The sequence below is a fragment of the Leucoraja erinacea genome, chromosome 13, assembly GCF_028641065.1.
Source record: "Leucoraja erinacea ecotype New England chromosome 13, Leri_hhj_1, whole genome shotgun sequence".
Taxonomy (NCBI): domain Eukaryota; kingdom Metazoa; phylum Chordata; class Chondrichthyes; order Rajiformes; family Rajidae; genus Leucoraja; species Leucoraja erinaceus.
Window position 1 is genome coordinate 42374599 of NC_073389.1, and position 15021 is coordinate 42389619.

General features: G+C 42.5%; 1 long non-coding RNA gene across 1 annotated transcript; it reads left to right on the plus strand.

The window, feature by feature from the left end:
* Positions 1-917: 917 nt before the first annotated feature.
* LOC129703116 (uncharacterized) lies at positions 918-6441 on the plus strand. The gene is made up of 2 exons (XR_008724514.1): positions 918-1114; positions 6241-6441. It is a non-coding gene; the product is annotated as an uncharacterized LOC129703116 (long non-coding RNA).
* The last annotated feature ends 8580 nt before the right edge of the window (positions 6442-15021 follow it).

Genomic DNA, 15021 nt, shown 5'->3' on the forward strand with positions numbered 1-15021 from the left:
ATGCAGGTGCAGCAGGCAGTAAAGAAAGCAAATGGTATATTGGCTTTCATAGCAAGAGGATTTGAGTATAGGAGCAGGGAGGTTCTACTGCAGTTGTATAGGGTCTTGGTGAGACCACACCTGGAGTATTGCGTGCAGTTTTGGTCTCCAAATCTGAGGAAGGACATTATTGCCATAGAGGGAGTGCAGAGAAGGTTCACCAGACTGATTCCTGGGATGTCAGGACTGTCTTATGAAGAAAGACTGGATAGACTTGGTTTATACTCTCTAGAATTTAGGAGATTGAGAGGGGATCTTATAGAAACTTACAAAATTCTTAAGGGATTGGACAGGCTAGATGCAGGAAGATTGTTCCCGATGTTGGGGAAGTCCAGGACAAGGGGTCACAGCTTAAGGATAAGGGGGAAATCCTTTAAAACTGAGATGAGGAGAACTTTTTTCACACAGAGAGTGGTGAATCTCTGGAACTCTCTGCCACAGAGGGTAGTTGAGGCCAGTTCATTGGCTATATTTAAGAGGGAGTTAGATGTGGCCCTTGTGGTCAAGGGGATCAGAGGGTATGGAGAGAAGGCAGGTACGGGATACTGAGTTGGATGATCAGCCATGATCATATTGAATGGCGGTGCAGGCTCGAAGGGCCGAATGGCCTACTCCTGCACCTAATTTCTATGTTTCTATGTTTCATACCACTTTTGGCAGGGTGCAAGGCCACCAAATTCAGTGCAGTTTTATCCTACTTCAAGCAGGGTCCAAGGCCACCAAATTCAAATGCAGCTTTATACCATTTCATGCAGGGTGAAACCACCATAAAACCACACAAAACACCACAGTTCAGTAGATATTCAGTGTGTTCAGTTGATTCACAGCTCAGACAGAGTCATGACCTCTCCCTCCCCCCCATCATGCAGAGACTGAGCCACACCCACACTTCTGGGTTTTATAACCCCTCCCCCTCCCACCAGAAAAGGTGTGGCTTTCAGGGCGTGATTGACAGGAGAGAGATTCTCAACATTTTTTAAACACTAATAACACTTTTATTTTTCATTGATGGGAAGAATTCTCTGCACCTGCTCAGCGGAGGGGGGACTGAGAAAGATGGCCAAAAATCACAACCGTAAGTGTAGCGTTTTATCTAAAATCAATATACAGTGCAAACAGGAAGTGCATTTGCAGTAGTGCCTTTTAACTTAAAGCCAAAGCACCCAATCATGTTTGTATGCTAACTCTCTGCTGAATTGAGAATATTTGACAAATGTAAGTTATTGCATCGGTTGGAAGTAGACTTCAAGAAGACCCTCACACGGAAAGCAGTAAATGGATGGCAGAAAAGTAAAATCAAAAATATTTGCTTTGTTCGAAATACAATTAGATACAATGTTAGAGAGAGGCTCTGAGAAGATTGAGCTTCATTGATTAAGTTAAGTATTATCTGGTGAATCTGCATCGCTGTTCTTGTCTATCTCGACCACCTAATCTTGTTTGACTAGTTCTACATACCTTTTAAATCTCCAAGTCAAGCAAATGTTTAACTTCCTTGCAAAATAATTTATGAGATCTATTTCAGCAATGATTTGTGGCAAAGAATTCAAAAATTCTAACCACACTCTGTGCAAGGAATGTTTTTCTAACCTCTTTAGTTCATTTGGGAATGTCCTCTGTTTATGTTTTCACTGATCTGTGGAACAATCACAATGTATCTTATCGTAGCCTTTCTAAAACCTGAAGACTTCAAGCATGTCACCCCTGAACATTCCCAGCTGCAGAGAAATCCCTAACTTCACAAGTCTTCACAATCATAACCCTTCATGATGATCAATACTATATATTTTTCATTGGCATTATATTTTTCCCTTGGAGCGAATGTCTTATTCCAGACTTTCCGACTGATATATTTGCCTAGTCCACAAGCATTTAAGCCAGTGGTTTAGGATAGAGAGAGCTGTACTGTTACCCAGTGTATCTGCATCGGCCAGAACATGATAAGGCACTCAATGATATGGACCAGTAATCTGCTAACATTGGAATAACTCTGCAAAATAGTTGTGTACCAAGCAGCCACAGAGCCAGCCATTGATCTTCAAAGCCTGCAGGGAGAGAGCAAGAGGAAGATGGTTTAGCTTAGTTTTAGTTTAGAGATGCAGCGTGGAAACAAGCCCTTTGGGCCACCGGGTCCACGCCGTCCAGCGATCCCTGCACATTAACACTATTCTGCATACACTAGGGACAATTCAATGTAACTGCACACAGCAAGGACAAATCAATCTTATAAAATGAAATAAAAGGCACAGAGTGCTGCAGTTTCTTTTGTGAATTAACATCTGCAGTTCCTTGTATCTCCTTATAAAAAGGAACTTTTAGTTCATTGACACTCTTAGTTACTTCAAGATGGCCTATAGCTTTCATACGGCAATGAAGTAAGTTTTTAATGTGTAGTCATTGCAGTAATTTAGTTTAGTTTAGAGATACAGCACGGAAACAGGCCCTTCAGTGCACTGAGTCTGCACCGACTAGCGATCCTCGCACACTTACACTATCCAACGCACATTAGGGACAATTTACAATTTTACTAAGCCAACTAACCTTCAAACCTGTACATTTTTGGGATGTTGGAGGAAACCAGAGCACCCGGAGAAACCCCACGCAAGTCACAGGTTGAATGTGCAAACTCTGTACAGACAAGCACCCCCAGTCAGGATCGAACCTGGATCTCAGACGCTGTAAGGCAGCAACTCTACTGCTATGCCACTGATGGTATCAGATCAGAATCTCAACTTCAACAATGTTTGAAGAAGGCTGTCAGAGAATGTAATTCTCATTATGGCTTTAGCTTTGACCTATGCACTCTGTCTTCATCTTTGTAAATATATATACCAGGCTCCCCCAAACCAATGTATATGGCATGTCCCAATTTGCAAATGAGATTGCAAATCCTCAATCTGTCTCATCCATATTTGGACACATAGATATAACATTCATCATCCTTAATCGTCCTTAACTATGAGGAATTCCCCCAAAACTAGATAAGCTGAAGTATAAACATTTGAACAGAGTGAGAACCAAGATGTCAAGGGGCTGTCCCACATGGGCGACCTCATTGGCGAGTTTAGAAGAGTTTGGAAAAATGTCATGTTGAAGACCTCCTTCGACTAGGTAGAAGACCTCCTTCGACTTCCTTCGACTTCCTTCGACTATGTTGAAGACCAACTTCGACTAGCTATGACTAGCTACGACTAACCGGGAAAATTGGACACCGAATAGTGGAGAGTGAAGACGACCTCTTTCGATCTCCTTTGAACTCTCTTCGACCTCCCTTCGACTATGATGAACACTATCTATGACTTCCTTTGACTACCTTCGACTACCCTCGATTACCTACGACTAACATGCCGACCTACTACGACTAGACATACGAGTAAAAATGATATAGATTTTTTCCATGGCGACCGTTTTTTACTCGTGGGCATTTTTTAACATATTGAAAAAAACGCTGCGACCAAGCTGAGGCCTCGAGTATGCGGAGACCACCCTCGAGCATGATGGAGAGTTACGAAGACCTCCTACAACCTCGTGTCGACCATGCTGCGTGTATGAGTGGAGGGCAAACTCGGCAGAACTCGCGGATTAGGTCACCCAAGTGGGACAGGCCCTTTAGTTGGCATTGTCCTCAGCAAAGTTTTCATTTGGTTCTAAAAAAAAGACATAAAGTGCTGGAGTAACTCGATGGATCAGGCAGCATCTCTGGAGAATACAGATAGGTGATGTTTTGGATCAGGACTCTTCTTCAGACTTATTTTATGGGGTTCTAGAAAAACAGCTCAGAAAATGTAAGGTAGAGACACAAGAGGCTGAAAGCCTGACCAAAAAGCAAATTGCTGGAGGAACTCAGCAGGTCTGGCAGCATCTAAGGGGGAAAATAGACAGACGATGATTTGGATTAGCACCCTCCTTCAGATTAACTGAGTAGAGGGGCGATACAGAAAATCTAAGTTCAATGTTTGTAAATCTTGTTGTTTTGGACAAATTTCGAATAAAATGTAATGTATCCATAACATTACAAATTCGAAACTATAATCTATGACACAACTTGAAGGTACAACTACCATATTATTAAGGATAAAGTTACTAATCAATTGTGCAACCAAAATAAATATAATTTACAATAATGATAATCAGACTAATTGAGCAATAAACTTGCTTGGATAGCTTAAAATCAGGAAGTCCTTAAATGATAGGCTGTAAAATAATATGAACGAATTTTGTAATAAAATACAACTTTTCAGAATTGCACGATTGAAAAATATTTGAGATGTGCTTCTTTCAAATTGGAGTAATTTACTAGCTCTTCGAGTTGCATTTCAATTGGGGTCAGATTGAATTAAATCCCTTTTACTGTAAATAGACACAAAATGCCAGAGTAACTCAATGGGTCAGGCAGCATCTCTGGAGAAAAGGAATAGGTGACGTTTCAGGTCGAGAACTTTCTTCAGAGATGCTTCGTGTCTATGGGTAGGAAGGAACTGCCGATAATGGTTTAAACCAAAAGAGACAAAAAGCTGGAGTAACTCAGCGGGACAGGCAGCATCTCTGGAGAGAAGGAATGGGTGACGTTTCGGGTTGAGACCATTCTTCAGTCAGAAGTCACTTCTTCAGTCTCAAACCCTCACCCATTCCTTCTCTCCAGAGACGCTGCTTGTCCCGGTGAGTTACTCCAGCTATTTTGTCTCCCTTCGTGTCTACCTTTGGTGTAAACCAGCATCTGCAGTTCCTTCCTTCACTATCCCTTTAACTGTCAGTATACTAGGGTTAATGCTAATGGTAATAGCAATCAGAAGGATGGAGACAATCAGGGGCCATGGGGCATTAGAGATAGGAATGGAAAGTAACTCTGAGATGGCCATTTGGAAGAGAACGTATCTGGAAGATATGAGACTGCTTTTATCTCGAGCAAAATGCTAGCGTATGGTTGAACCTTTTTATTTAAAGTGTGGGCATCTGTTCCTCTTTAGGGCCCTACACTGATCCCTAGTCTCACATGTGCTAAACAATTCAGTTCAATGAGGTGCGTACCATTTGATGTTCGTCAATCTGAATATCTGCGCAAGTCATTCATACAGAGGACAAACATTGAGAGTGCAATAATATCATCCTAAATTTCTGACTGACTAAATGATCAGGTCTTTAATAAAATTCCATCAAGTGCTGCACAGAATGTCAAATGTCCAGGACATAGGATGCAGTTACTAAAATGTGTCTAATCTTGAGCTAAACCTTGCTATTGGTATTAAGGGGGCACGGTGGAGCAGTGGTAGAGCAGAGGATTCATGCATTGTAAGGCCATTTTGGTCAAGTCTGTGTTTCTGTGTATAAAAGCCACAAGCTGCTGGCTGGTGCCAGGAAGTCTAGGTCCCAGATCAAAGTTGCAGACAAGAAATGTATGAGTATCTCTTCCATTGCCAGTATGAATCGTGGCTTGGTTCGGCAATTTGAGTGCCCATGAGCGGAAAAGACTACAAAAAGTAGTAAACACTGCCTCCCTACCATCGAGGGGATCTATCGCAGTCGCTGCCTCAAAAAGGCTGCAGCATCATCAAGGACCCACACCATCCTGGCCACACATTCATCTTCCTGCTACCTTCAGGTAGAAGGTACAAGAGCCTGAGGACTGCAACGTCCAGGTTCAGGAATAGCTGCTTCCCCACAGCCATCAGGCTATTAAACTTAACTGAAACAAAACTCTGAACATTAATAGACCATTTATAAGTTTATTTGCACCTTATCTGTTTATTTATTCATGTGTGTATATATGTGTATAATGGTATATGGACACACTGATCTGTTCTGTATTCATGCCTACTGTTTTCTGTTGTGCTGAAGCAAAGCAAGAATTTAATTGTCCTATCTGGGACACATGACAATAAACTCTCTTCAATCTTGAATCTTGAATGAAAGATTCTTGCAGAGGACCTCCAATGTATTGTAAATGCATGAAATTGATTGGATTGCTGCAAAAGAATTGTAAATAATGTAAATAATGTTGCAAGATAGTTACCCTGTTGTTTGTTGATTGGCTATTGACTGGCAGGATTATTTTGAGTTCCAGGGTAAATGTTGCATTATTCAGTTAAGTTAGCTTCCTTCCAGAAGCTTCTCCAAGAAACAATGTATATGAGACTCTGTGGTGGTTTGGGGAACTGTCAATAATGTATTGATGTAAATATGTTTGATTGCACCCCTATGTAGTTCAGCCATTCAAAGTTCCTGGACCTATAAGAGGTGGCTCCATCTTGGATCAAGGTCGATCTTCTGGAGGAACGCTTGGGACTGCGTGACCTTTTGGAGTGTGTCTGCTTGCACGAGGCTGAAGGGCTTGGCCAGGTTGAGATAAGGATCGAATAGGGGAATTTGCTGTTCAATCAAAAAATAAAGTTTAGTTGTTCCAGTGTTTGACTCGGTGTTTTTTACTGAACTAGACTAGGGGGGTAAGCTTGAGAAGAGCGTATTTACACCTCCAAATACAGGAGAATGGTAGCAGACTCATGTCTATTGGGGCTATAAGAATTAGTTATATAGATGATGGGCCAATTCGTGCTTTGAATTGCTGGCTTGTACTTTAAGGCATTGTAGATAACTACATCAAAGAGGATTTTCTTGGCAAATCGAGTCATGGAGGTTCGTGCTTTCAATTCGGCACTATCTGCATGATTAAGGCAGCGAAAAGAAATGCTTTTTCAAATACAAATTTTGCCTTCAGTGAATTAATATTAATTTGAGTGGCTGCCATATGTGCACTGCAGGATACTCTCTCAGAGAGCTGCTGGCCATAAGCAGACAGTCAATCGAAATCTGGTGCAATTTTGCTGGCATGAGAAAGCTGCTGTCTGAGAGATATTTCAGATTCAATCTTCGGTACAATAACTAACATGAATGAAGAACAGAACTAATGAACGGAACCAGCTAAAGGTCAGCGGTGGCTGTTTTGTCGGAGCTGCTTCAGATCAAAAATAAAAAGCTCTTTAAAATCAAAGCGATCGTAACGAATCTGGAGTTGCAGTAGGCATCGTTTGGTTTTAGTTTTAGTTCTAGAGATACAGCACAGAAACATTTCAAACTGAACGGTTGCTTTGGATATCAGCAGCATGTTTAGTTTAGGTCAGTTTAGTTTAGAGATACAGCGCGGAAACAGGCCCTTCGGCCCACCGAGTCCGCACACTAACACAATCCCACACACACTAGGGCCAATTCACATTTATACCAAGTCAAATAACCTACAAAACTGCATGCCTTCGGAGTGTGGGAGGAAACCAGAGCACCCGAAGAAAACCCACGCAGATCACAGGGAGAACGTACAAACTCTGTATGGACAAGCACCCGCACTGTAAGGCAGCAACTCTACCACTGCTCCACTGTACCGTCTCGGGCCTGTTGCTCCACAATAGTAAAGGCCATGCCCGACCTAACCTTGGCCTCAACCTCACTTTCCCACTTTCAAAGCTTGTTTGATAATATCCTCACAATTCATCATAGGAAACATTCACCCCGTTAAAAAATACAGCCATAAGTTCAAGTTATTTTTGGAGAAAACTCGCCAGCCATAGTGTCAAGTAGATTTGGGCTAAGTGCTTGCCAGAAGAGTGCAATTAGCCAGCTAGAGCTTGCCAATTGGAGTCAGTGGTGCGTTTTGTTATCCCTGCTGTACATGGAGGTTTACAAAGTGGGTTGAAATTTAGAGTAATGATCAATCTGTTTGCTCACACATTACATGCAAAATAAATCAGCCCTTTTGTTTATAATTGTCTTTGTCTCATTATAATGCCCAGGAGGCCGCTTTCTGGAAGAGAGTAGAAATGCGCACAGGGGTACTTAAAACCACAGTCGACAATTGGAACAACTGCGATTCTACATCGTTACCCACCTTGGGTCACATTGATTCATGATCGCGTAGGGTAATCAAACTCTTCACTTGAAGGGATAATGAGGCCATTAAGAGGTAAAATTAGGTGACATTTCTGGAGAATATCTCATGGAGTATCAACATTTGTAAGGGCTCATAACAAAACGTGCATGAAAGATAGACACACAGTGCTGGAGTAACTCAGCGAGACTGGCAGCATCTCTGGATAGATGGAATGGGTGATGTTTCGGGTTGAGACCCTTCTTCTCAACCAGAAACGTCACCCATTCCTTCTATCCAAAGATGCTGCCAATCTCACTGAGTTACTCCAACATTTTGTGTCTATCTTCAGTGTAAACCAGCATCTGCAGTTCCTTCCTTCACAAAACCTACATGAAAATACATTAGAGCTTGCATCTATAAGAACTTAGGGTGGCACGTTGGCGCAGTGGTAGAATTGTTGACTTACAGTGCCAGAGACACCGGTTCCATCCTGGCTATGGGTGCTGTCAGTACGGAGTTGATTAAAGGAATGGAGTTTTAGTGTGTTTTTGTTATCAGATTTTTAATCCAACTATATTTTAGTAGAAGATAGACTCAAGGTGCTGGAGAAACTCAGCGGGACAGGCAGCATCTCTCGAAAGAAAGAATGGGTGACTTTTCGGGTTCAGACTGAAGAAGTCTAAAATTAAACGTCACCCATTCCTTCTCTCCAGAGATGCTGAGTTACTCCAGCATTCTGTGTCAGTCTTCAGTTTAAACCAGCATCTGCAGTTCCTTCCTATATATTTGAGCAGAGCCATGATTGCATTATCACTGTAAGTAATATAACTTTGGGATGAGGACTTTTAAGTTAAATACTTCCGTTTAGTTTATTGTCACGTGTACCAAGGTACAGTGAAAATTTTTTGTTGCATGCTATCCAGTCAGCAGACAGACAATACATGATTCCAGTTGAGCAATTTATAGTGTGTAGATGCTATACATGATAAGGGAATAACGTTTAGTGTAAGGTAAGGCCAGTAAAGTCCGATCAAAGATAGTTCGAGTGTCACCAATGTGGTAAGTCGTTATTCAGCATTACTCTCTAGTTGCGGTAGTTGATTCAATGCCTGATAACTGTGCTGCAAAGAAACTGTTCTGAATCTGGAGGTGTGATTTTTCACACTTCTATACGTTTTGCCCAATGGGAGAGGGGAGAAGAGGGAGTGGCCAGGGTGTGACTTGTCCTTGATTATGCTGCTGGCCTTGCCGAGGCAGCGTGAGGTATAAATGCAGTCAATGGAAGGGAAGTTGGTTAGTGTGAAGGTCTGGGCTGGGCATGCAAATACCTGCATAAGTCTAAGGTATCTGAACACCAGAACTCACTTCGACAATTTCAGTAAATACTAACAGGAGAAATGTAATTTCCAGAGTGAAAAAAAGGCATTTCAACTTTTCGGAATCAGTTAAATGATAAGGTGCAACTGAACAATGTGTCTGATTTTGGCAAGGAATTTAAATGTTGTGTAATTTATCCCCAAGAATTTTGTCCGGCTAATCAAGTCTGTATTCAGTCTGAACAAAAGTGCCACAGCTTATCTCCAACGTGCAGAATGAGAAAAATATATATATTTTTATACTTTCCAAAGCACAACAGTGTAAGAATGAAAGCTGATTCACACCAGATGCGGCACAAAATGTCATCATCATTTAATTTCACAATTAAAATATGATCATTTATTTCAATAACATAAGATCTTACCTCCCTTCTTAAAATTGTACTGCAGAAATGGAAAATGCCTATATATTATGCAAATGTTCTTTTAAAGAAAATCCTCTTATTATTAAGGAACTTTGCCCTGAAATAATTGCTGATTTTAAGTGAGCTGATCAAACAGCTACAGGTGCACAACCTTTTATCCGGTGTTCCGGAAACCGAAAAACTCCGAAAACCGGCCATTTTTTCCAGGATATCGTCTGCACACCAAAGCTCGCGTTTGGCGCCAAACTTGACCCGAAACGACCCACGGTCAACCCAGGTCTGTACTACTGTAGCGGCTGCCTCCTCCCCGGAGACCGGGGAGACACTTAAACATCTGTAAATCATTGCTTAAATGTTAGTCAGTTAGTTTGGAGGGCTTTTATGTGAAGGGGGGGTTGAAGGGGTAAACTTTAATTCTTAGTCCCCTACCTGGTCGGAGAGACGGGGAGCGGTCAATGCCTTACCGGGTCGCCGTGCAGTAAGCTCCGCAGCGCTGTGGCCGCCAACTCCCAGCTGGGGCTGCGGGCGGCGCCGGTTGTAGCTCCGACCCCGGCAACTCTACCCCTGGCTGCGAGGCGCTCCAAATCCAGCGCCGCCCGCCCCCCACCCCCACCGCAGCTCCGCAAATGTTGGGAGTCGGCGGTGTCGCAGCGCTGGGATACCAGCGGGAAGCGGGCAATGCCTTACCGGGTCGCTGTGCGGTAAGCTCCAAGGCGCGGAGGCCGCCTTCTCCCAACATTCGCGGAGCTGGGGCTGCGGGCTGGATTTGGAGCCGCGCAGCCAGGGGTAGAGTTGCCGGGGTCGGAGCTACAACCGGCGCCGCCCGCGGCCGGACGGAGCCCCCAGCTCTGCGATGTTGGGAGTCGCCGACCAGGTAGGGGACTAAGAATCAAAGTTTCCCCCTTCACCCACCCACCCCACCACCACCACATAAAATCCCTCCAAACTAACTGACTAACATGTATGCAATGATTTACAATGATTCCCCGGTCTCCGGGGAGGAGGCAGCTGCTCCAGACTTTTCAAGCCGCCCGCGCTACCTACCTAATCTACGCTAAAAATCTTCCATTCGGAAATCCGAAAATGTCCGAAATCCGACAAGTGTCTGGTCCCAAGGCTTTCGGATAAAAGGTTGTGCACCTGTATTAGTAAATGAGAAAGAACTATAGATGCTGGATAAAATCGAAGGTAGACACAAAATGTTGGACAAACTCAGCGGGTGCGACAGCGTTTATGGAGAGAAGGAATGGCTGATGTTTCAGGTCGAGACCCGTCTTTGTTTTGTTTTTTTTTAAATATTTTTATTAGCAGTAAACATATTATAAAGTATAGTTACATATTATAGTAAAAAAAACTTTTCATATACATCAATCATACATTATTAAATTTTTCAATTGTCGATTAATTCTGCTTCTAGTGTTTTTTTTTATATAGATAGATAAAGAGAAAAAAAAGACCCGTCTTTGGACTGATGTCGGGGGAGGAAAATGATAGGAAGTGGGCGGAGACAGGACGACTTGTAGTTGAACTGAGAAGGAGAGAGAAAGCAAGGGCTATCTGAAATTAGAGAAAGTCAATGTTCATACCGCTACGGTGTAAACTACCCAAGCGAAATGTGAGGTCCTCCGCTCAGTCCGTCGTAACCAACCTGATGTCCCGGTTGCTCAGCACTTCAACTCACCTCCCATTGTCAATCTGACCTTTCTGTCCTGGGCCTCCTCCATTGTCAGAGTGTGGCCCAGCGTAAATTGGAGGAACAGCACCTCATATTTCGCTGGTCGGTGCAGACTCAGTGGACCGAATGGCCTGTTTCCGCGCTGTATCTCTAACTTAAACTAAACTACTGCAATGACTACACATTAAAAACTTACTTCATTGCCGTGTGAAAGCTTTAGGCCATCTTGAAGATCTTGAAGTAACTAAGAGCGTCAATGAACTAAAAGTTCTCTTTATAAGGAGATACTAGGAAATGTAGATGCTGGTTTACAAAAAACAATCCAGCACTATGTGCCTTTTTTTTTTCATTTTATAAGATTGATTTGTCCACGCTGTGTGCAGACACATCTGCGGATTAAAATATATTCACTGGAAAATCCATATATTTCAACATCATTGTACCTGGTTCACTCTATAAAAAATTATCATTCTCCTTTGCCTTTTCATTATGGCTGATCATACCACAGAAATGAAAAGCCATTGCAAGCCAATTAACCTTGGGTGAAAATGTTCTTCTTTACTTCTCTGTATCCGCTAATGTCTTGCAACAAAGACATAAAGCTCTGCAGCCACGATTTGAAAGATCCTTGACACCTTTGATTTCTCAAGTATTTATCATTTGATTTTCACAGTAGGGTGTTAGAAATGAAAATCACACTGCCTCGCAAAATGCTGTTTCTCAAAAGGCAGCTTAATTACACAGTGTTAAATATGTAAATTGGAACCTTTCCGAAAAGAGTTTTACTCATATCTACAAGGTAACCTGACAAAAAAGGGGTGGGGGAAATTGATCTTCAAAGTCAGCTAAAAACAGACAATGTCAAATAGGCAAGACATTTTAAACATCCTTGATTTTTCTTTTATTATTGAAATTACAGGCTGATATCTGAAGTCAACCTTATCAAACAATAAATGGTAGAGATGATGACCAATTAACATTCAAATGTAAGTCTGTGCACTTGTATGTGATATATAAGGAACTGCAGACTTGAAGTCTGAAAGTGGGTCCCGACCCGAAATGTCACCCATTCCTTCGATCCAGAGATGCTGCCTGTCCCGTTGAGTTACTCCAGCATTTTGTGTCTATCTTCAGTTTAAACCAGCATCTGCAGTTCCTTCCTACAATATTTTGTCTGCTCCACTGTGATCTCTATTGGTATGTCTACTTTGAAGAAGTTTTCCTCCTCTCTCGATGATGTTCTGCAACATCCTCTCTCACTGCCCCCCCCCCCCCACCCCCCTGTGATTCCTCCTGCTCTACAATTCTACGCACCTTGTATTTCCTTATCTCTGTATCTCCCCTCTCCCCTGATTAAGTCTGAAGAAGGGTCTCGACCCGAAACATCACCCATTCCTTCCATCCAGTGATGCTGCCCTATCCCTTTGAGTTACTCCAGCATCTTGCGTCTATCTTTGGTTTAAACCACCGTCTGCAATTCTTTCCTGCATTCCAAAAAACTGCAGATGTTGGTTTTAAAACAATTGCCAAAGTAACTCAGCGGGTCAGAATTTATGTGTAGGAAGGAAGTTCAAACACTGGTTTACACCGAAGATAGACACAAAATGCTGGACTAACACAATGGGTCAATAGCATCTCTGAAGAAAAAAACTAGGTGACCTTTTGGGTCGAAACCCTTTTTCAGACTGAAAATAGAGGTGGGATAGCAGAGGGGTAATAAACTCGAGGCCATAAAAGGCCAGAAAAATCCAAGGTCTTTATCAAATGACCGCAGGCATAATGGCCCATTGTTGGTTAGGGAAGGTGCGATAATAAGAGGGATACAAGGATGCAAACAGCGGAACTGGTAGGACTAGGGTGGGGGAGGGGGAGAGAGGAGATGGGAAGGAATGCAAGAGTTACTTGAAATTAGAGAAAGAGTATGAGAATCAGAAGGGGTGTTAAAATGGTTAACAACTGGGAGACCAAGCAGGCCTTGGTGGACAGACTGCAAGTGTTCGGCAAAACGGTCACCTAGTCGATGCTTGATCTCAATGAAGCAAAAGAGTGCCGAATACAATATACTAGGTTTGAAGAAGTGCGCATGAGCTACTGTCTCACCTGGCATGGGGAGAGAGGAGGTTTAGAGATAGGTGTTACATGTCCTCCATTTACTGGGGAAAATATCATCGAGAGTGCGGGCACGGGATGAGTGAACCATGGTGTTGAGGGAGGGGTCTCTACAGAAAGCAGAAAGTGGTAAGAATGGAAAGGTGTGGCAGGTGGTGGGATCACATTGAAAGTGATGAAATGTTAGGGAATGATGTGCTGTATGTAGTAACTGGTCGAGTGAAAGATGAGGAACAAGGGTACTCTATCCTTGTCTTTCTGGGGGAATGGAGGGCAAGAATAGAACTGCGGGACACAGAGGCGACTTAGGTGGGGGGGCTCTGTCCACAACAGAAGGGGAGAAAACATGTTTATTAAATAAATAATTCTTCTTGTTTGTCCTAGAGTGGAAAGCCTCATGTCAGGGGCAGATGCAGCGGAGATGGAGGAATTGAGAGTTATGGAAATTGTCCTTGCAAGAGGCAGGGTGGGAGAAGGCGTGGTCCAGGGAATGGTGGGAGTTGATGGGTTTGCAGTAGACATCAGTCGATAGTCCGTCCACTGTGGTGGAGACAGAGAGTTTGAGAGAAGGAGAGATGTGTCTGAGATTGTCTAAGTGAATTTGAGGGAAGGATGGAAGTAAGAAGAATTTGGAGCCTTTGGTGAAAGGTGCAGAAGTTTACCAGAATGCTGTCTGGATTAGAAGGAAGGTTAGATAAGGAGAAGTTAGACAAATTTGGATTGTTTTTACCAGAGTGTCAAAGGCTTGTGGGAGAACTGATACATGGATACATAGATACATAGATACATAGATACATAGACAATAGGTGCACGAGTATGCCATTCACCTACTACTGTATAAAATGATGAGAGAGCGAGACAAGGTAGACAGTCAGAACATTTACTCCAGGGCAGAATTACTAGTGGTCATTGGCTTAAGATCAGAGGGGGAAAGTTTAAAGATGTGCAAGTTGATGGTGGTGGAAGTAGTTACGACACTGGCGTTTAAGAGGCTTTTGAATAGGCATTGGATGGAAGAATATACAGTAGATCACATGCAGACAAAAGGGGTTAATTTAATTTGCCATCATGTTTGGCTGACATTATGAGACAAAAAGCCTGTTCATACTGTAATGTTCAATGTGCTATATTAGAATGAGTCCAGCACTGACAAAATACACAATTTGGTATATATTTGTGCTTAAATTATCTGATGCAATGATCATTGACACAGACATGGCATTTCACAATGCCTGTGCCATTTCAGCATCCTTAATGGCAACACAAAGTACTTTCCAACTTTTTTGTGTCATTAGCAATGCATTAAGTGGTGCTTTAATGTTAATACAGTATTTTATTTCCAATCTCTTCCAGTGGCTAAATGTTTGTGTAGACAAATGTAACAATATTAATGTGAAGTGTGATCTTTCTTTCTGCCAAACACCACCCACAGAGAATATAACTGATGCATTTCCAGTAACAATGTTTCCTCTCTATATGGGTTCAATTTAACATTGTCGGAACCAAACTAAATTCCAAACACATGGCCATGGGGGATAGTTTGTTCAAATATACTGGAAATTTGCCCTCGCAATTTTAGGAAGCAAATATACAAGGTTTTAA